At 48.9% G+C, this 20,583-nt stretch overlaps 1 protein-coding gene across 7 annotated transcripts in view; it reads right to left on the bottom strand.

Moving 5' to 3' along the window:
• ZNF385B (zinc finger protein 385B) overlaps nt 1–20,583 on the bottom strand; it is a 1,357,263-nt gene that overhangs the window by 203,994 nt on the left and 1,132,686 nt on the right. The window lies entirely within an intron of this gene.

Here is a 20,583-nt window from a genome sequence, read left to right as displayed (position 1 = left end):
CTGATATCACCATTGAAATTTGATTTGTAAGCTTCCCCCAACTCATTCCTTACACTGGATGAGAGAAGAGCGCAAATTGAAGCTGTAAATACACTAAAGCCTCAAAAAAATTATCTGAATGTCTATACTGATCCAACGAAAAGATCATCTGAACAAGCTCCACAAAGAATTGCCAAAGGTCCATTGAGATCTAATAAGGTTTCCTTCCACCTAACCAAACTTAATCTACGGGGAACAAAGATAGAACAGAATTCCCATACGATTAACAAAAGATGTGAAGTACGCCAACCCCGAAACACAAAAAGCGTAGCACAACATCTGCTTCATTTGAAACGGCTGGATAAGGAGAAGGACGGCCTGATAATGAACAGGAAAAACGTTCTGAGATTGTTTCATCACATTCCACAGCTGAGGATGGTGACCTCTGATGACATCCAAACTGTTGAATTCGAGGAGGAATGTACACATGACTGTGTAGTTCTACACATTGCCTCCAATATCACATGCAATCTGTTATTGGAAACATTTCCCTTTATCATATCATTGGGATTCGATCTTACAAAAATTACTGAGAGAAAAGTGTTCTTAACACCACTTCGAGGTGACACATTACCTAGTCACAACACAGCAGAGAAAAAAGAGTGGGAGAGACACTCAACTGAGAAGCTGAGCTTACCCTCAATCCATAAACAGAAGAGCGACGAAGACGAAATGAGCAAACCCAAAGGCAATAGTAAGATTCGAATTACTATAACAAAGCCAAATCCAACAGATGACAATTCCACTGTCGATGATGCTGATGAAGAAGACTGGCATTGGGTAGCTAAGTCTTTAAATTGTCATAATAAGAGCTAATGCCAATCATCACAACATAAGGAAATATTTTACATTGGATCTTGGAACACAAGAGGACATGTCCATTTTTTACTGCCGAACCAACGACCCTACGAAGTCTAGCTATCTTGTGCCTAAAAGAAACTTGGCAGATGAAATTACCAATTGCAGCTGGATACGAAATTGCATTTAACCCAGCCTTAAAGGGGTTGAAAGGTCAACCAATGGCAGGACTTCTCACTCTCGTAAAAGTATAGAGTGGGGCTCGTATACTACATGATGAAAACTTATCACCCTATCTGCAAATTGTAACCATACTCTTACCAACTCATCTGAGTGACATAGGGAAAATCCTAGTTATAATAAATATATACTGGCAGCATGAAAATGAGTACCATTACGATGGGTAACGATAAACATCTGTTATCTGTCAATAGTGCCAAGATGTCCCTCTGGAGATGAACGTGTGCTCTACAAATACAGCTGTTATGTTACGGTTATGTTATATTCTGATTCCCTACAGCAGAGGTGCTCCTTTGTGGAACCTCCCAGATATTGCCCCGACATCTGATAAATATATCTGCGCTTTGTGGGATAGAGAGGGACAACTAGCATTGGGAGATATGCCCCGGAGGGGGTCTTTATGTCACTGGAAGATTCGTCGAATAAACTGAGGAATTCACCAATACTTGTATTGCAATACTTTCGCATGAGGGCGGCATTTAGGAAGAAATAGGTGCCGTGTGCCCATGAGTCTAAAACGCATCCGTGTACAGAGGTGGTGGTTTCAGTGGGGGACTCCAGAAGGTGGGCCTCTTGGCTGTATGATCTACCTCAAGAACACCAGGCGTGCGTGAATCGTGCACGCCCAAAATGTCTTCTTACCACAGTGGTATTGCTTTGCACCCGGTACAGGCGGATTCAATTTAAGATCCTGAACAGGTTACATTACACCCCAGCTGGGATTGCAAAGTTTGCATCGGGTTCTGATCATGACTGTCTGTCTGAAATAAACCCCTTTGGTATTTCCCCAGCAGATTTCCTTATTATGTTCAGGGCATACTCCTATATTGCAAGTTTCTGTAGAGTGTACAGTTGGAGAAATAGTAGACATCCCTCTGGTGGTAACGTTGCAGTCATAACTGGCAGATTTTTCACTTTGGCATGTATAGGTGCCAAAAGGTGTATAGTGAGGCATGGGAAATCCGAAACAGCCCAGACGCAATGGGAATGCTTGAGAGACCTGGTCTACACAAACGAGAGCGAAGAAATGCATATTTCGAATGTGACAGCGGGCTGTAGACTTAAAGATATATGGGGCCACTTCCGTGATTACATGTTGACCAATGGGAAGTGAAATGGAGGGGAGGAGGAGCCGGTATGTTACGATATGATGGTGTCATGTTTATCTGTGGGGTGGGTGCTGGGATGTACTGTTTTCAGGGATTTAAATGGATGCCGATGGGATAACACTTAACTAATTGTGTTCAAACGGATGTTATTTTCTGCCAAATTATATAAAGCTATTAAAAAAAAGGAAATTGGTAAAGAGCTCAGTAAGACAGCTTATGTCGCACGGTGGTTGGGAAGACAGTTCCCCAGGGTGACAGCAAAGCAGGCTCTGGAGGCTGTTCGCTGGTAGGCAGTTACCCAGGGCATAGAGGATTCTGATCTTTGGAGGGTTGCGGCCTGTCACGCAAGTGGTGAGGACAGAAAATACATGTTTCCATGAGCTGTATCTGATGGAACTCTCACGGTCAATATGAAGGCAGAGGTGGGCATCGTGTCAGCAGAGAATCTGGCACAGCTGGGGGCACCTCTGTCTAAATCATTAGTTTGTTTTGTACCTGGATCCACTTTAGCGCTGGAATTGGACAATGTGGGCAGGGGAGCTTTGCTCCCTCACAATAAAAGCCTCTACTCACTCTAGGTATGACTAGCATGTGGGACGTGCAGCCCTATTTCTTGCCCCGTGCAGAACAGGCGACAGCCCAGGTGCAGTGCTAAATAGCACAGGAGATGGGAGCGTAAGGGGCCCGCCCAGAAAGCTGCTTATGAGCTTGCCGGACATCAGATTAAGCAGCTTGTTGTGCCGGTGAGTGCTCCTCTGCGTTGTTCGGCTGGCTGCTCTCTAGCGATTTGTGGATGACTGCATGCGTTCAGACTATGCAAACCAAAGAATGCATATTCTAAACGCAGGCTGTGAGACGCTCTGGGGTCACACCCCATTCCCCTCATTCTTTGTGCTGACAACCTTTCAAGTGGGGCAATTTATAAGTGATGGCTCATTAAACAAGCCATTAGTATCTGCGTAACGTGTCGGTGTTAAGAACACTGATCATGGGGCATTTTTATTCACCAGGCCAGCACAAGTATCAGTTAGCTGACCAAACCCATTCTCTATGTACATATACTTAAGCATAACCATTGCCCAATGTAACCAAGGGTACAACTGCGTGTAACTAAGTTTAAGAAACACTGTAACCAGCGCCACGATGCCTTCGGTCTGATGTGCGCTTAACAAATGTGAATAAATAAATAAATAAATATTCTTCAAAGAGAATTAATGTGCCACGTAGATACATTTTAAACTAGTTTCTTTATTTTTATGTCTCTTTATTTGACGCACCAAAAATTTTTTATTTTTTTTATATATTACTTTTTAGTTACATATGGCTGAACAAGCTAGCCACTGCCTTTCGTGCATTCCAGATGGCACCTCAATGTCACGTGGCACCTTGATTAGGAAAGCAGAGTCCATTGTGCGCCACTGTGCAGACAGTAGTCTATGGCAAATCAATGCAGTGATGTGTTTGCAGCAATGATTTGTGTGCTGCACAAGTGATTTCCGCCAGCTGCAGGCCAGCACTAATAAGAGATGCTAATGCCAGCTCTGTTAGATAAAGCATGGGCCTGCTCTTCTTTTGTGAAATAACCCCTAAGGTCTGCATAATAGTGAGCAGGTAGTGGCTGAGGAACTGTGGACTCTTTACCATGCATCATAAGCTGGTTTTGTTTAAAACGCTTCATCAACTTATTACTGGTCCGGATAAAAGTATGAAAGAGGTACAATCCTTTCTGTGTAGCGTTTCTGTGCATTGTTTATTGGGTCTCTCTTGTGTGGTATTCTGCCCTATCTGTAGATATAATTCCCTAAAGATGTTTCTGCATTGGGGTTGGGCATGCCCACACTGAGACCCAGCCCTTCCTTCTCTAAAATTCTTCAGAAACAATAAGCAAAAGAGACTTGTACTCCATTTGAGTCGCTGATGTTGCAGCCATTTTATACTCACATTCAAAAACGGAAGCTGTCCAAATGATCATGTATGGGTCATGATATGATATGGCATTTATAATGTGCCTATACACAAGTGTTTGGTTACAAACATTTTAATGTTAGGGTGAGTATTGTGAACCGTGATATGAGCAGCAAGCCATGCATTAGTTATGAATTAAGAGGTTCACAAATGCAATCCTTTTATCACAGACTTGTTTATCAAATGTATAGATCTCTAATCACTTTTATAGTCCTGAAATGCTCTGTGATTTAATGCAAAGCATACAGGAATCCTCATTGGTGCTATTGGTCTCCTTTCCCACTCTCAGAGAGGTAATTTGAAAAAGTACAAGAGTGTACCAGACTGTCCATCCTGGAATGATAACCTTCTATCAGAAAATAATTCATATGGCTAGTCTAGTATTGCCCCTTGTGAAATACAAGTGAGGTGGTGTGAACAGAACACCTGCAACACAGGGGCAGTGGTCAGTGGGCCCTCAGACCTGGGTAGGCTGTTCAACCACAGTGGGCCAGTACTGACAGTTTGAAACTGCATTCAGGCAAGGCCTTCCCTAAGAGCAGGTGACAGTAAAAATATTTGCTTGGGCAGCAACAGCTGTATTTTCACATTAGAATTATTCTGTCAAGTACTTGAATTACAATGTAATGAAACCAGCTTCATTTATATAGCAATTATTTATTCATATTGAGGAGCGGTTTTGTCACACGAAAGAGGTGTAGTTTGGGAGTGACATGTGCCAGTCAGGGCGGGTGGGGGGTGTGCATTTTGATGTTTCGCCCCGAGCACCAAGTTGGCTAGAAACTGCCCTGGGGAAGTGTCACGGAGCAGTGTCGTGTCCAGACTCTTTTTTTTAAACTTTGGTTTTATTAGCATTTTCACAAAAGGGCCCCATGCATGTTCAAAAGAAGTACATATGACAGGCCCAACGAACCTGCCCCCCTCCCATCCTCCCCCCACCCCAATACATGCCCACCCCCCTAACCATTTAATCAAACATGAACCGTAATTTTGGGAGTCTTAAACTGTTCATTTGTGTCTGGAGCTTGGTAAAGAGTGTGGACGTCGACAATCATCTATGGCTGCGATTCGACCGCCTACCCCCGGGCCGTGGGCGCCTGTTCCGTCTTTGGTTCTGCCCGTCTTTGGTTCCCAGTCCCGTCCCATCGGGCCCCGCCCAGGCCCCCACTGGGCATCAGTGGACATCCCATCCCCAGGTCTGCTGCACCCCATACCAGTTCTCTTGGAATGCACCAGAGATATTGTTCATCATTGCCATTAGCTTGTCCATTAAGAACATATTTTTCAACTTTTTTAGCCAATCCTCCTTTGAGGGGGCCTCCAAGCTCTTTCATTTCTGAGCAAGGGCCACCCTCCCCGCCCTCAGCATTGTTTCCCACATTTTGGGGTACCTGTAAATATCCGTGGCCTCCGGGGGGAGACCCAACAACACCGTTAGAGGGTTCTGGGGGAGCAATTCCTCGGTGACTTCAGCAATCCAGCCCCTGACCTTCTCCCAATATGCCTGTACTTTTGGGCAGTGCCACCACGTGTGGCCCCTCGATCCAGTCTGGCCGCACCCCCTTGGACACATGGGGGACACTCCCGTGAACATTTTTGATAACTTTACGGGGTCTCAGTGCCACCCCTGCACGATCTTGAAGTTGTGTTCCATGTCTGCTGTGAATAAATTCCCATGGAATGCTATTTTAAATATCCGTAATCAGGCATCCTCCGAGATCACCTCTCCTGCCAGATCATTCCAAAATGTGCGGAAACCCCATCTCTCCACTAAATTAGCAGTGTTCAGGATCTTGTACATCCCTGACACCGTTCCCTTCCTAGAGGTCGCTGTGTCAAGTAGTTTCTCAAAGGGGGTTAGCTGTCTCTTCAGGTTCTGACCCCATGATTGATCGCAAAGCATGGCCTTCAGGCGGAGATATTCGAATATGGAGAGGGACCCCTGCCCAATAGCATCCCTCAGATCCTCGTATAGTAGGAATTCCCCCTCTCGGAACACCTGCCCTGCCCATTCCAGTCCCGAGTCGGACCAGGCCTGTGCCTTGCAAAACCCCCTACAACCCAGATTGAGGGGGTGTCCCCAGAGTGAAGACATCGGAGATGGCCACGACGTTAGGTGCGCTGTCTGGGGGCCCTCCCTCCAGATTGCCCAGAGAACTCCCAGGGTGGGGTGGGTTTTAAGTCTGTTCGGGATGAACTTGCGCAGGGCCCAGAAGAGGTCTCGAACTTTAAGAGGGTGGGACTCCATATCCTCCAAGTAGGACCAGTAGGTGCCCATTCCCTCTCTCATGTGCTCCAGGAGGACGTGCAGTTGGGCGGCGCGGAAATAAAGTTGAAAGTCTGGTGAGCCAAACCCTCCCTCTTCTCTCGGCAGGATCAGGACCGCCTTCGTGGTCCTCGGAGTCCTGCCCTGCCAAATAAACTCACGGACTGCATTCGGGGTCTTTCAGTATGTCTTCTTTTTCGAAACCAACATTCCTTGCCAGAAGGATGGCTACCCCTCTTTTTCCTGCCCTTGTGGAATGCGCAAAAAACCTCACCTATTCCCCCCCCCCGCATCTTGGGCTCCTAACCCCGTGCCCAGTGAGTTTCTTTTAAGAAGGGAAGGTCAAGGTTAGCCCTCCTAAATTCCCTACAGACCAGGGACCTCTGTGTGGGTGTTTAGGCGTTGAGGGATCCCACTCCCAGGGCCGGCGGACTCTCAGCCATTATCTAAGATCGCTTCTCTCCTTGTCGACATACTCTCACCACCCCTTCCTGCTTGCTCCCTTGGTTTTAATTTGTGCTCCCCCATTCCTCCCTCCCGCCCCCCTGGGTGGGCCTGAAACTGTTCCCCAACTGCCCACCAATCCCCATCCAGAACTGAACAACCCCAACTGTCGTGTGTCCCCCCTCCCCGGCGTCCAGCCAATTAGTTCTGCCATCGCTGGCTTTGGCCAAACCACCTGCCTGCCCACCTCGGCCAGGCCATCTGTGTAAAGCTCATCGCCTTGAGCCCCCCCTTGCCCCCTTATTGCAGCGTCCCTTCCCTGGCCCCCTTATACTTGCTGTTCGTGGGGACGCTCTGAGTAATTGAACTTTCGAGACACCATTACACCATTTTGGAGCCTGACGGGTTGCCCCCGTCCTCAGTCCTCAGAGTCGTTCCGCTCTCTGTCCTTCGCTGGAGATGGTGTATTCATGTTTCTGAATTTCCTTGCGCCTGTTTTCCTTCTCCTGTCCCCCGATGGGCCAGAGCCACTTGGTCTGACTGTCTCCGGGCCCGATGGGCCCCTCCGGGGGTTCGAGTCCACTACGTAGTCCTGGATGGCTCCCCTTATGTCGTCTTCCGTAATCAGAGTTGACCGTTGACCCATATATTCGAGGGTCAGGGAGAAGGGGTAGCCCCATCTGTATCGCACCCCTTTCTCCTTAAGCAGTTGCGTTAGGGGGCGGCACATTCTGCGTTTGGCCAATGTGTAGGCCGAAAGATCCTGCTATACTGAGATCTGAGTGTTATTGTAAGTTATCTCCCGGGCTTTTCTGGCCTCCTCAAGCACTTTTGTCTTTTCCGAGTAATAGTGGAACCGGACCAAGATCGACCAGGGGCCCCCCGCTCTGCCCCCCACCCTGTGCACTCTATCAAATGTGAGTTCTGTCATTATCTCCTCCGCAAACAGGAGGGTGATGATGTCTCTGACCGTGCGGGTGATGTCTCTCTCCGTTTCTCCTTCCGATTCCGGGACCCCAAAGATCCTGAGGTTATTCCTCTGTTCCCTATTTTCAAAGTCGTCCATCTGCCTGGCCCGCTCTTCGTCCCTCTTCTCCAGGGCTAGCCTCATGCCTATTTGTATTTCTTGGGACGCAGATGAGGATTGGTTGATGTCCACCTGTAGAAGTCTGTCCTCGACCTTATCCACCCTCTGGTCAATTTTTTCAAATTTCTGGGCGATGTCAGAGTTCATGTCCCTGATCTCCTGCAGGATCGAGGTGAAACCCTTTTCCATTGCCGCTGTGGAGGGTGCTGGGGCCTCCGGCTGGGCCATTTCGCTCCTGAGGGTCGTATCTTGGATGTTACTCACAGCCTCCTGAAAGCAAAATTCTTGCAATGTTTTCCACCAGTTCATCTGGTCACCCCTAGTCCCCCACCGTCGAGACCACTGTGGCCCCTTTCGAGGCACCTGGTGATTTTCCTCCTGGGGAGCCCCGGCGGGGGACTGCGAGAAAGAGGGGGGTAGGGGAGACTGGGGCCGGGGACCGGGGCCGGGTCTCTCCCCACCCGCCCCTAGTGTGACTCTGCTGCTGCGGGGGGTATCGGTGTTGGGCAGGCACACGCCCCGCCGCCAACGGGCGGGGTCCTCACACCCTATCCAGTTTCACTGTGGCAGTCGGGGGTTCTTGGCGGAGCAGGCAACTGAGTCCCAGAGGGTGTCTATGGGCGGGCACACGCCCCACCAATGCTGGGTGGGGGCCTCGCACCCGGACACCCCCCGGGGTTGTCGGGGCCTCCTCAGTGTCTCCCGTGGGGGAGGGAATGGTCCAGTCTGGCTCTCCCCTTGGTCAAAGGGCCTGGCTATTCCGCCTCGCCGTCCTCACTTAGTGCCTGCGGATCCCTCCACAACCGAAGTCGGCATGTTCGCACTCCCTCCACTCGCTCGTCTGGTGGGGACGGCACCTCCCGGCCCGCCTTGACTTTTTCAGGCTGTCCAGAGCCCAGCGACGACCTGTCCCGATGAGTGGGGGCTCCACTGCTGCAGTCCCCCAAACCCCCACCTCCCGATGGCCTCGGGTTAGTGTGTTTCGGCCCGGGCGGGAGGAGGGGGGGGCGAGGGCTCACCTCGCGCTCCGGGTCTGTGCTCTCGGTCCGCGCCTCCTCGCGGCCTTGGTGAAACGCCTCCATTCCTCTGGAGCCGCGGCCGCCTAGGCCTCGTTTCCCTTCTCCTCTCGTGTGTGTCGGGCCCATTCTCAAGGTTCCACGGGGTTCCCGGGGGTCGCTCTTTCGAACCTAGGGTGCCCGGGGGGGTATCAACGCTGAGTCACCACGTTGAGTTCGCCTGGTGGAGTTCGGGGGGGCTCAATCCTCCGAAACGGCCAGGCCTCAGCGGGAGCTGTACACTCAGGCAGCCATTGCCTGTGCGCCCCCTGGTGGCTTCTCCGTGTCCACACTCTTTCGACTGGGGTGGTCCAAGTGGAGCACTGGCTTATGCAGGGTTGGCATTAAGTACGAGTGTGCACACACATAATGACCATAGTTTAGGGTAATGGGGTGGCATCAGGGATGCCAATCAGATTCCAGGGGTAGCACGTGCCACCCCGGGCCACTCCCTGGACACGCCACTGGTCTGAAGGCTGAAGGCTTATTTTTAGAGAGCACATTATAGAGAGCAAAGTTGGCAAGGGTGCATGGAGTTCCACAAGCTTACACATATTAAACAGAAGGATAGATGGTCGCAATCAACACTATTGGAGCCAGACAGCAAGCAGGAAAATATGGTCACGGTGTACAGGTTTTGCTATGGCCGGTTGGCCCCCTGCTGGGAGGGTGAGGTGCTGGAAGACTGTCCATGCGTGTGTGAAGAGCCCGATAGTGGGGCGGCCAGACAGCATGGATGTTTCTGCAGGGAAGGCTGGCTGAAGCCACCGCGGATTTCAGCTCCCACAGAAACACTCTGCCATGATTGTGTCTTCTGGAAATCAACCATGAATCCGGAAGCATTTTTTCAAAATCATCATTTTTTGCACATGGCTTGCACCCATGAATCCATCGTCTATGCACTTTGCTAGACTTTCAGAGTGCATGTCACATGTCGCATTGACATTGTTTTCTACTCTCAATTACATGGATGTATCTTCCTATTGTGTTATTTATGCAGCGCTCTATACTTGTATTGTGTGAGCTCTGAGTGCTCCGAGTAAAGCAAAGGATCGAATGATCCTAAGAGCCAGGATCCATTCGTTATTTTGTCACTAATCATTCCGATGGGTGATGACCAAAGCCCTCTGAACTGCACAGCCCCTGTGTGAAAATTGTCGAGCACAATGACCATCCATCAAAGCCGGCATTTCCGGCCTGATTTACAAAGCATTTTGCAATGGGATTTCCCCATTCAAAAACAGTTTTCTAAATCGGGCCATTGCTGCTTATTTGTGACATTTTTTTTACTGCTTTCAGCTGACTTCTGTGATTACTGGAACCCAACTACAGAGAAAAAAGGGCCAGAAAGTGCAGCAATAAAGCTTCATATTTCATTCACAGAGAGGCGCCCAATACACTGAAAAAACCTGATTTAATGTAATTAAATCCTGTTGAGTGTTTAATTTAAATCCAATTTTAGAGCAAGATCGTTTCGGAAAATAAGTGCTTCTTTGCTGTTTAAAATAAACATAAATAAAAAATGAATGTGTTTTTTAAATGTCCTTATGCAGTGCATTGTCTTTCATGTGTTTAAATGCACACATTCGGTGAAGATATATATTTAGTTTTGTTTCCAGAAATAAATAACACACTTTTCAAGCTCTGGGCATATTTTGTCGGGAACCCCCTAGCTGGACATTCCTGAATATCCCGAAATGATACACCCTCTTCGGGGTTATTTGTTTGCGGTGCGACGCCTCTGAATGTGTGATTCTAATGTATCCGGATTGAAACATGGGAGCACCGTGTAGGGAAAAACGTGCATGCAATTCCCTTCATTGGATTCAAAGCGTGGGCACCAGAAATATACTGAATGGCAAACATGGATTGGATGCCCATCCTATCTTATTTTAAATGTGCGCAGACCCTTGCCACGTAGTGCAAGTCATCTATTGCACTGCGCCAGTTGCCCCCCGGAGGGCGTCACACCCTGCAAAGGCGTGTTCGCAGGTTGGCGGCCTGCAGCTCTGCCAGTGCTATCCAGCCCGGGCCCTGAGGATGGGGAAGGTGACGGCTAATGTTATATCGTAGCATATTCAACAAGAAACAGCGAAGACACGTGGACGTCAGAGTACATGAGCACCGCCCCCACGCCCTTACTCATAAGCACATATTCATGTAATGGGTTATTTATAACGCGCGTAACACCCAGCGGTTTCTAAGCGCGGACCCGGGGATCGAACCGGTGTTGCTCCCCACCCTCCCCCCTCACCTCAGATATTCCAAAGCCTTCCGCCCCGCGCTCCGCTGTATTTAGTTTCAGAAATGCGAGGCCTGCGAAGAAACCACATTACACTGGGCACACTGCGGGAAGAGACGGGACTTCTGGCAAAGCACAGCATTCGTGTATCAGTCATTCCCGTCCTCTCTCTGGAAACCACAGAGTGGGAGCCCCCCGGGGTGCTTTTAATTGGAAACAAGTGTGCGCAGGTTGAACAGACGAAGCTGAATCACAAATGTGCCCCGGAGGTATTTGTATCATTCTACATTTGTGTGAAAATTAATTATTACGGCCTTATCATTATTCCTGAAACGCAGTGGATGCAAGAACGGTTTATATTGGCACTGTATTGGTAGCGGCACAGCCGATAACAGGGAATAGAATACTGTCGAAGGACAGCGAGGACCGATCGCTCGGTGCGTTAAGCGCTCTAAGGATATGTGTCTGTAACCTGCTGTCACAGCTTTGAATTTCATCAGTGCAGACTCAGCCCTTCCCCCTTCAGAGATCAATATATACTTGATTGCCGTGAAATTTAAGTTCAATACATTGTTATTCAGATTTCTACATTTATATGAACAACCTTGCAAATAACACGAAATACAAAGTCAAACTTTTCATTTACAAGTAAAAAAAATGCAGTTAAGATGTTCTTTCAACACAGGGCTCATGCCGAGGCACCACGTGGGTGGACAGCGCCCACCCACTTTTTTGAGAGGGCGGGCGCGGTGCCCCTGTGGGCCTAATTCACAGAAGCGTTTTATAATGGCAAACCCCCATTGGAAATCGTTCTGTGAATCAGAGCCTGTGGGCCCAATGTATGAAATATTTGTCTGGTTCAAAGTAAATTTGCACTGCTGAAAAGTGACTTTGCACTGCTGACACAAACACTGATTCATGGAACTGTGCAAAGTGTATTTTTGCAGTGCAAAGTCAGTGCAAAGCCATTTTGTACTGCAAAAATGAATTCGTACAGACTTTGCAGTGACTTTGCCCTGCAAAAATACACTTTGCACAGTTCCATAAATCGGGGTTTGTGTCGGCACTGTAACGTCACTTTTCAGCAGCTCAAAATCACTTTCAAACGTGCAAAAAATTCCGTGCATGGAGCCCTTAACCTCAAGGCAGCGCAAATATTGGAAGGACAAACTGCACAAAGGGCCTTATTACGAGCAGACATCAAGTCTTCTCAGCCATGTTTCCGGGCCGCTTTCACATACTTCTCCAGCGCCCTGTAGCAGCAACAAAGCACCAGCACAATTTCTAACCTTGTTTGTGAATTGTGGTCTTACCCTCCTTTGTAAATCTACACACCACTTAGTGATTAAAAAAAAAACAGTGGCTCAAATCCTGGGCACTACCAATAGAGCAATAGAGCATGCACAGAAGGAAGACACGCCCAGACAATTCATGCAAACCCGTAAGGGGAAAACAATGAGGCGGACACCTGCAAACATTCCTCTGCAGTCAGGAGACGTCATGCCTTACACATAATCCCCCATTTCCAGGGGATTTCTCACGCTGCCATAACATGTCAAAGATGGCATGAAGCAGGATATCAAACATGATGTTGTCGCTTTTAGGTGTAGCCATAGGCAACGTTTTTTAAAACATTCATAGCATTCCAACCAGACATATGCTGGATTATTATAATTGGTTATTTTGATCACACTTAAAACCAAGAGGTTTCTAAGCGCAAATCCGTGGATCGAACTGGTGTTGCTCTGCATCGTTTTGCTTCCAAGGCGAGCACATTGCCCCTGAGCTAGCCTCCCGGTGTAACTGGAGTGCACTTCACCATTTGGGTAATGTGATTTAGTAAGTCTTTTTGGATGGGCTATGTGCCCTGTTCCAATTCACCAGCAAACACTGTGGAAGGACCCATCAAATAAATAGGCAGCAGTGCAGCTCAGTTATGCATTCGTTTTCCACCACAAATGACACTTTGAGACATTCACTTAAATACAGACGCATTTAAAACGAGTGCAAATTACAGTGCTCCATTAATTTATATAGTCAGGAAGCCACAGTTTTACTAGCACAAACGCGCAATTTGTCTTTAATCTGATGTAAAATACGTCACCATTCCCTCAACAATTTGCTCCAATTATTGGGGTCAAAATGTCTTTTGTGCGATGCCCCATATAAGGATCTCGCCCATCTGATATTTTTCTGTTTGGCCTATAAGAGGGCGAGAGGTTCTCTGTTGCACCTTTTGCTATGTGAATTGGGTTTTGTGCAATTTTCGTCCTGCCTTCACTTTCTTATTATAGGTCAAGTACCGCGGAGTACCAGTCTGCACCAGTCCTGCTGCGAGAAAGACGTGTTTCACTGCCTCTCTGCTTCCTGCTATTGCTGTGTACAGCTTTAAGAGATTCAAGCTCCACCACCTTTAAAAACTCCTTTTCAGCGCGGAGCACGTGCGGAGTACTGAGCAGAGTACCAGTCTGCACCAGTCCGCAGCAGGTCGTGGGGGGCGGAGGCCATTCATCTCCCGTCGAAGAGGTAGGCGGCAAGCCCTCACTGCTACTTCTCGCCCGAACTCTGTCTTTCTGTGAATTCTGCGACCACTGCGAACTCTGTGACTTTGTCGAACATTTGGTCCGGACCCTGCCCCCTGCCCACCCTCAGTTGAGCGACCTATCTGAGCCTGCTCCCCACCTCTCTCCCCCTTCCCTCCCTCCTTTCCTCCCTCCCTCCCTCCCTCTTTTCCTCTCCCCCGCACCATCCCCTGCATTTTGCCTGTGCCCGGGTCTGATGGAGGAAGATCCCGACCAACGACTTATACGAAGCCATGTGAAAAAAAACATGCAGATTTCAAACTCACCTCTTAGTCCAAATATCCCGCCAGACACAGCCACGACAAGAGGTTCACTGGAATCGTTTGACCTCGCCCCCTCCCGAGGCATACTGCTTCCCCTGTCGAAAACCGGCAGCAAGGGTCACACTTTGCCCCCCCCTTCTGCTTGCCGGACCGGATCAAAAGAACTCTAATTACCTACCGGCATCAGGCGGCACTAAGGATCCACCACCGCCATCTGCCGGGCCCTGCGAGCCGCCGATCGACTCGACCGCCCAGGGAGGCGGAGTACCTGGATCTGTTGCTGGAGCATGTTCGGACCCGCTAGCCAATGCCATCTGCCCCGTTACCGCCTTGGCGAGTGGCCCAGCCTGCGCGGGGATCGGAGGGTCCCCAACAGGTGGTCTGAGGGCGGAGGCGCGGGCGACCGGAGTCGGCCAGCAGCCTCAGCAACTTTCATCAGCTGTTTACACGCACGACTCTGATGCCTTCCGGATTCTCCCAGCACCTTTAACCTCGCTGAAGACGACCTCCATGATAAATCCCCACTTGGAGCCTCTGTGCCCTGCTCAGAGTGGCAACCTGCCAATCCCCTGTGAATTGCACCAAGACCTTGAGGAGAGCTCTGCTCAACGGACCGTCAAGGCCATGTTGCACTTCGTCCGGGGGTTGCATTTGCTGAATCCGCCCGTACTGGTCGCACCGCTCTCCCAGCCTACCAACCAGCTCCTCCTGCAGCGGCTCCTGCACCTAGTGACCTCACTTCGCGGACAACACCACTCCCTGCTGTGGGTGCCTCACAGCAGCCTCTTCATTCAGGGACAGCCAGGGAGGAAAACGCGGGCCCTGACCCCTACCTGCTTCCTCAAAACCAAAATTTGCCCTCCAAACCCAGCTCAGAGTCAGTGAGTCAGATCCTGACCATTGCTGCATAACGCCAGACAACAGCAGCCAAAAATCAAATTTCCAGACATGTAAGAAAAGAACACTCTACAAAAAAAAGGCAAATCGCAACCTAAAATCCCACCGCCTCAAGGGTCAAACAGTAAACTTCTCACCACAAAAAAAAAACAACAACAAAAACAAGAAGATTTTAATCCAAATGACAACAGACAACATAAAAACACTGGTAGCCGACCATGTCCCATAAAGCGGGGCCCTGGGAAAATCTCCCTACCTACCCCGCTGTTATCAAACGCCCTGTTGAACTTTTTTAAGACCCAAGGCAAAAGGAAACTATCGAATGATTCCGAACTTTCAGATGCAGAAATCCTGGAAGCAGTGGATGACACCCCACCTGCACCTAAATGTAGAAAAACAATCGGTGCCCAAGACTCTCAACCACCCGAAGTGGGGAAAGACGCCACTCAAGTGCCATCTAAGCACGGATCGCCCCCAGACACAGTGGGCCCTCACCAACCGGAACCTCAGTGTTCAGACGCCACCATTGTAAGTCAACCAACAGGCCAGCACGTAGGGAAAGTGCCATCACCGGACCCAAGGCTAGGGGCCAGCACATCGCTTCCCCCATCTATTGTCGCGCCCCCGACCACTCAAGGAGTTTCGGACATTCTGGACCTACTGCAGTCAAAAGCATATCCGCCAGAAACTGGAATGAGCCCACAACCATGGGCCAAGGTCCACTTAAACACCACGAAACCCCCCATCTCTGTGCAAGAGCCCTCAATACACTTGCTTCTCCTTGGAGGTCCCAACTCTGATGCACGGAATTCCTCTCCAAGGCCAATAAATCCTTTGGAGATGGGTGGCCTCAGCTCCAAGCGTAGGCACTCAGTTGTGAACCCCTTACTCTTAGAGTACAGGGACACTCCTCTGAAGAACGGAAGACCCAACGACTTTCCTTCACCTATCCATAAAGAGTCGCCAAACAACAGAAAAGACATGACCACGATCATGTCAGCAATAACTATAGCAATGGCTCCTTTCTGCAAACTCTACGAAACACTAGGTGACGCCTCAAGAGACAATGCGTCAACTTTAGCAATCATTCAGTGTAAGCTAACCTTTTTGGAGGGCTACATAACTGCCATAGATCTGAAGTACGACATCACTCAAAGGAAAAGGGACGTGTTGGATCTAACTGTGGATAAGCCCTTAGCCAGTCTCTCTCGTAAAGTCACGCCACCAAAGACAGTGGAGAATAAATCAACACAGACTCCGCTGTCTAAACAGACCGACGCAATTGCTCCTTTATTTCTCAACAAACTTAAACCAGCCACATCAGGAAGCATAACAAAAGTGACTTCTACCCCACCACTCACATTCAGTTACGGACAGACCCAGCACCTGGGCCAGGGTAAAAAGGTCCTAACACTGGCCTTGAAGGATACACCTGGGGTGTCCACTCTCCAGTCCACCCTCTGTAAACCTGATTTTACCAGGCGGGGCGTTCAGTCGCAAACATCTACGGGCAACCCATATCCACCCATCAATCCGGCGGTCTCTGTGACTGACTTAACCCAGTCACCTAAATCAACGGCCGAATTCATTGACTCAAGCCTTCTATCTTCCTTGTCTCTCCACCTTGAACGAGAGTCACCTGTTAAAGGTAGTACTTCCAACGCTCCGCAGAAAATATCGACCTCAAAAAATTCAGAGGCCACACCCCGTGTCCATCCAATCTTATGGCGGAACTGTCTTCACAAAGACATCGGTTGAATGAACGCCCAAAAGTCTCCTCAACCATTTCGCCCGATCCACGCCGCAGACCTACCACTAGATCTCACTCAAACGGATCTCCAGTTTCAGCAGAAATCAGACAGACAGACTCTGACAGAGACAAACCCACCCGCCTTTTCAAAATTGAACAGATCTCCAGCAAAGACAAATACATGATTTTGAACAGAAGAACAGTGTTGAAAATAACATCTTCTATAACCAGCCTAAAAAGATTGAAATCGGACGATTTCAAGCGGATTGAGCCATACCACAGCGACAGCAAGGCCAAAGCCTACTTACACATCTACACATCCGCAATCCATGACCTGCCCCGGCAAGCTGGTGAAGAGCAAAAATTATTAGGTCTCCATCTCTTTGAACTAAAACTTCTAGTACAAAAAAGTCATACTGGAGGAGCCCCTCCCACACATAGAAGAAACCACGATCATGGCTCCCCATACTGCCATATCATTCGAAGAGAAGAACTGAAGGCCCACATCATAGTCTCACCAGAGAAGACTAAGGAACGCCGTGAACCCGACAAGCTCCCCACTCAAACTGCAGTATGCGATCTTGATCGGAGACGTACATCAGACAAACCCGACCGCCCTAATGCGGCCGACTCATCGGACGCACTACGTACTCGAGGCCGGCAAGAAACAAGCAGGTACAGTCCGGCTAAGCGCACTATGGACAGGCACCGGTCATATCAAAGAAGAAAGTCTGAGAGACTACTCTCCTCAGAGAAGACCACACAACTGCAGAGCCTATTGGCACGTCTCGCCTACTACGACACCTTTTAGATTCAGCGGCTACATCAAAAAAAATCACGACATCAGGTGGACCCTGGCACTGGATAAAAGAAGCCGTTAGCTCAAACCGATCCAGATAGCAACCACAAACTGAAGCCGACGAACTTTATCATCACAAAACTCTCACGTTGGTCTCATGGAACACTAGAGGACATGCACATCTAGCTGATCCCAGCAGTGTGGACTTGGGTCAGTTCGACATTTTTTGTCTTCAAGAGACATGGCTTCAGGAAAAACAGTCAATGGACGGTTATGAAATTGTGATTTCACCAGCCGCTAAAGGGCTGTTAGGCCGTCCCTCTGCTGGCCTCCTCATCGCCGTTCGGTCCAGTCAGAATCTAAAAATCATCAAGACTACGGCAAGATCCTACGGGGTGCTAGCTGTTCTTATCGAGTGGAACCGCTCTGTTGAAATTATGAAGTCATCTACTAAGCTTTGCTCAACGACCTTTCTGGCGCTGATCACCACTTACTGGAACCCCCAAAGAACGACGACGACAAACTTCTGCAAACCATGACCAAAACCATCAACGCCATCCTTATTGAATGGAATACCCCGTTCGTTATAATCTGCGGAGATCTCAATGCAAAGTGCATTCATTCGAAAGATCAACCTCCAGATTCTGTCCTGTCCATGAATTCTGAACTCAGAGGACTAGCCTGGATGAATCTAATGTCAACAAGAAACCTACACAACACAGCATGGATTCTGGACGGGCATCAACACATCCTGACCTGGGAAAGAGGCCAGTCTGCTGCCACCGTTGACTACATCTTCGCCTCGCAAGCTATGTGCTCAGAAATCGAACACTTCCAGGTGGTCAAAACAACAGCGAGTGACCACAACATGCTCACATTAGCATGGTCCTCTGCTGCTCGGACGTCGAACTACTATTTATCCCAGGTTGAGTCCAACCCCCAACAAACTCAGCTCCGTCTGAGAGCAGCCAGTGTTAGAACTCTAACTCAGGAGTACGCCGCAGAAGCTGATGCTCAGCCGACTCCAGACACAGCCTTGAGACCGAACTACCTGCCTCTGTTGATCAAGTACAAGAAACATCAGGCAACTGCAAAGGTCAATCCGAATACTAATAACCACACTTACGACATACGGATAGCAGATAAGAAAAAGGCACTAAGAAAACAAAAACGCAGCGCAAAAGCGGAAAACACCCCGGTAGCGTGGGAACTGTGGAAAAAAGAACACCAAATCTACAAATCGTGGATCAGATCACGCAGGGCGGCTCTATACCAACACAACGCTGAAGCCATGTTGACAACACTCACGACTAAAAAAACAGCTGACTTCCGGTCTCTGATAAATAACTCCCAAGGTACCACAGCTACAAACATGATCAACTCAGTCACGGAATCGGCCTGGGTCGATTTCTTCACCGATCTCTTCGCCAGTCCGACGCCGCCCACGAACCTCTCTTGGGAGACTACGCAAGCACCCTGGGTTGACCTCTCGGCAAAAGCAGAAATCAGTGTGGCCATCCAGAAGCTAAAACCATCAAGAGCTCCATGCCCCGATGGATTTACCAACATCGACTTAAAAAAACACCTCAACGAATGGACAACCTTTCTCAGCTTTCTGTTTGAACACTGTCGAGCCAGCAGACAGATCCCACTTTCATGGTCTAAAGCCACAGTGATCCCAATCTTCAAGAAAGGAAGCAGGGAAGACCCGGGCAACTATCGCCCAATAGCCCTGTTGGACATTATGGGCAAATTGTTTGCATCTCTCCTCTTGGATCACTTCCAACGCTGGGCGAAATTGGCCCCCTGCAGCAACCCTTTCCAGCTGGGCTTTAAGAAAAATGGCAGCACCACAGTGAATATCTTCATACTTAGCATCATAAAGGCAAAAATAAAACAAGGTGCCCCGACAGTCTATGCCGCGTTCATTGATCTTTCGCAGGTGTTCGACAAAGTTGATAGAATGCTACTATGGGGTAAACTGAAACATTGGAGCTGCCCGGATGCTGTTTTAAACCCCATAATCGCACAGGCAAGGGTCCCTTTACGTGGAAATCCAAGCACACAGAGGCGTCAAGCAAGGCTGCCCACTGGCCCCAGCACTCTTCGTCGCCTTCCAGGGGGACTTTAAAGACTCTGAAGCTTCTGTTCGCAGCTTTCCCCCAAAGTCTGGAAACCCTGTGCTCTCCCGCCTTCTTTATGCCGATGATATGATCCTTCTTGACCAGACTCGCCACTGAAAAACACCAGTTCTTGGTCAGCGAACAAAGTTAGAATTGAAGTTGTTCCACACTTTAAATATCTTGGAGTTATCATCGACGGGACGCCTCGAGAGTCTTAAATGCAACAACACCTTTGGGCCAAAGCCAAACACCTGACTGCCCAACTAAGAACGATCGATCGAAAGTTTGGAACATTTTCGCTGATTCCTGCCATCAATTTCTACAAGGGCAAAATGGTCCCTGCTTTGATTTGCGGCATGGACGCTACGATCACCATGCCACTTGGGTTCTGGCAGAAACTGGAGGGATACATTTGGAAATCCCTCCTCGGCCTTCCAAACTCCATCCCCATGGTGGCCGTCAGAAGAGAGCTGGGACTTCTGTCGCTGAACGCCACCGTCAGCATGGCCTCATTGGCCCTCTTCAGGAAGACACTTCCAATCTTTAACATCATTGGTCAGGAGATGGCTTCAACGACCTGCAAGGTCCTGCAGACCTGGATGCACCATCAAAAAAACTAATTGCATGACCTACTATGTTCAACAGACGACCTAATCACCAATCCGCAAAGTGTCACTGAAAAACTGAAAATCCAAGATTGGATAACCACCATCGAGCAATCAGCAGCAATAAAGTTTCTGAAGCACTTGCCTCCCACGTACAACAAGCTGAAAACCCCTTTGGCGTACTGCACTAAATTTCCAGATAAAAAACTACGCAGACTATTCTTAAGAGCACGACCTAATCTGCTCCACACCAGAGAAATCCTGGGGTTAAGAAATCATTCCACTATGACAACCTGCAGACTCTGCAAAATCCCAGACT

The sequence above is a fragment of the Ambystoma mexicanum genome, chromosome 9, assembly GCF_040938575.1.
Source record: "Ambystoma mexicanum isolate Mex_15411 chromosome 9, UKY_AmexF1_1, whole genome shotgun sequence".
In the NCBI taxonomy this organism is placed as follows: Eukaryota; Metazoa; Chordata; class Amphibia; order Caudata; family Ambystomatidae; genus Ambystoma; species Ambystoma mexicanum.
The sequence above is the reverse complement of the archived record's forward strand: the minus strand, read 5'-3'. Positions and strand labels throughout refer to the sequence as shown.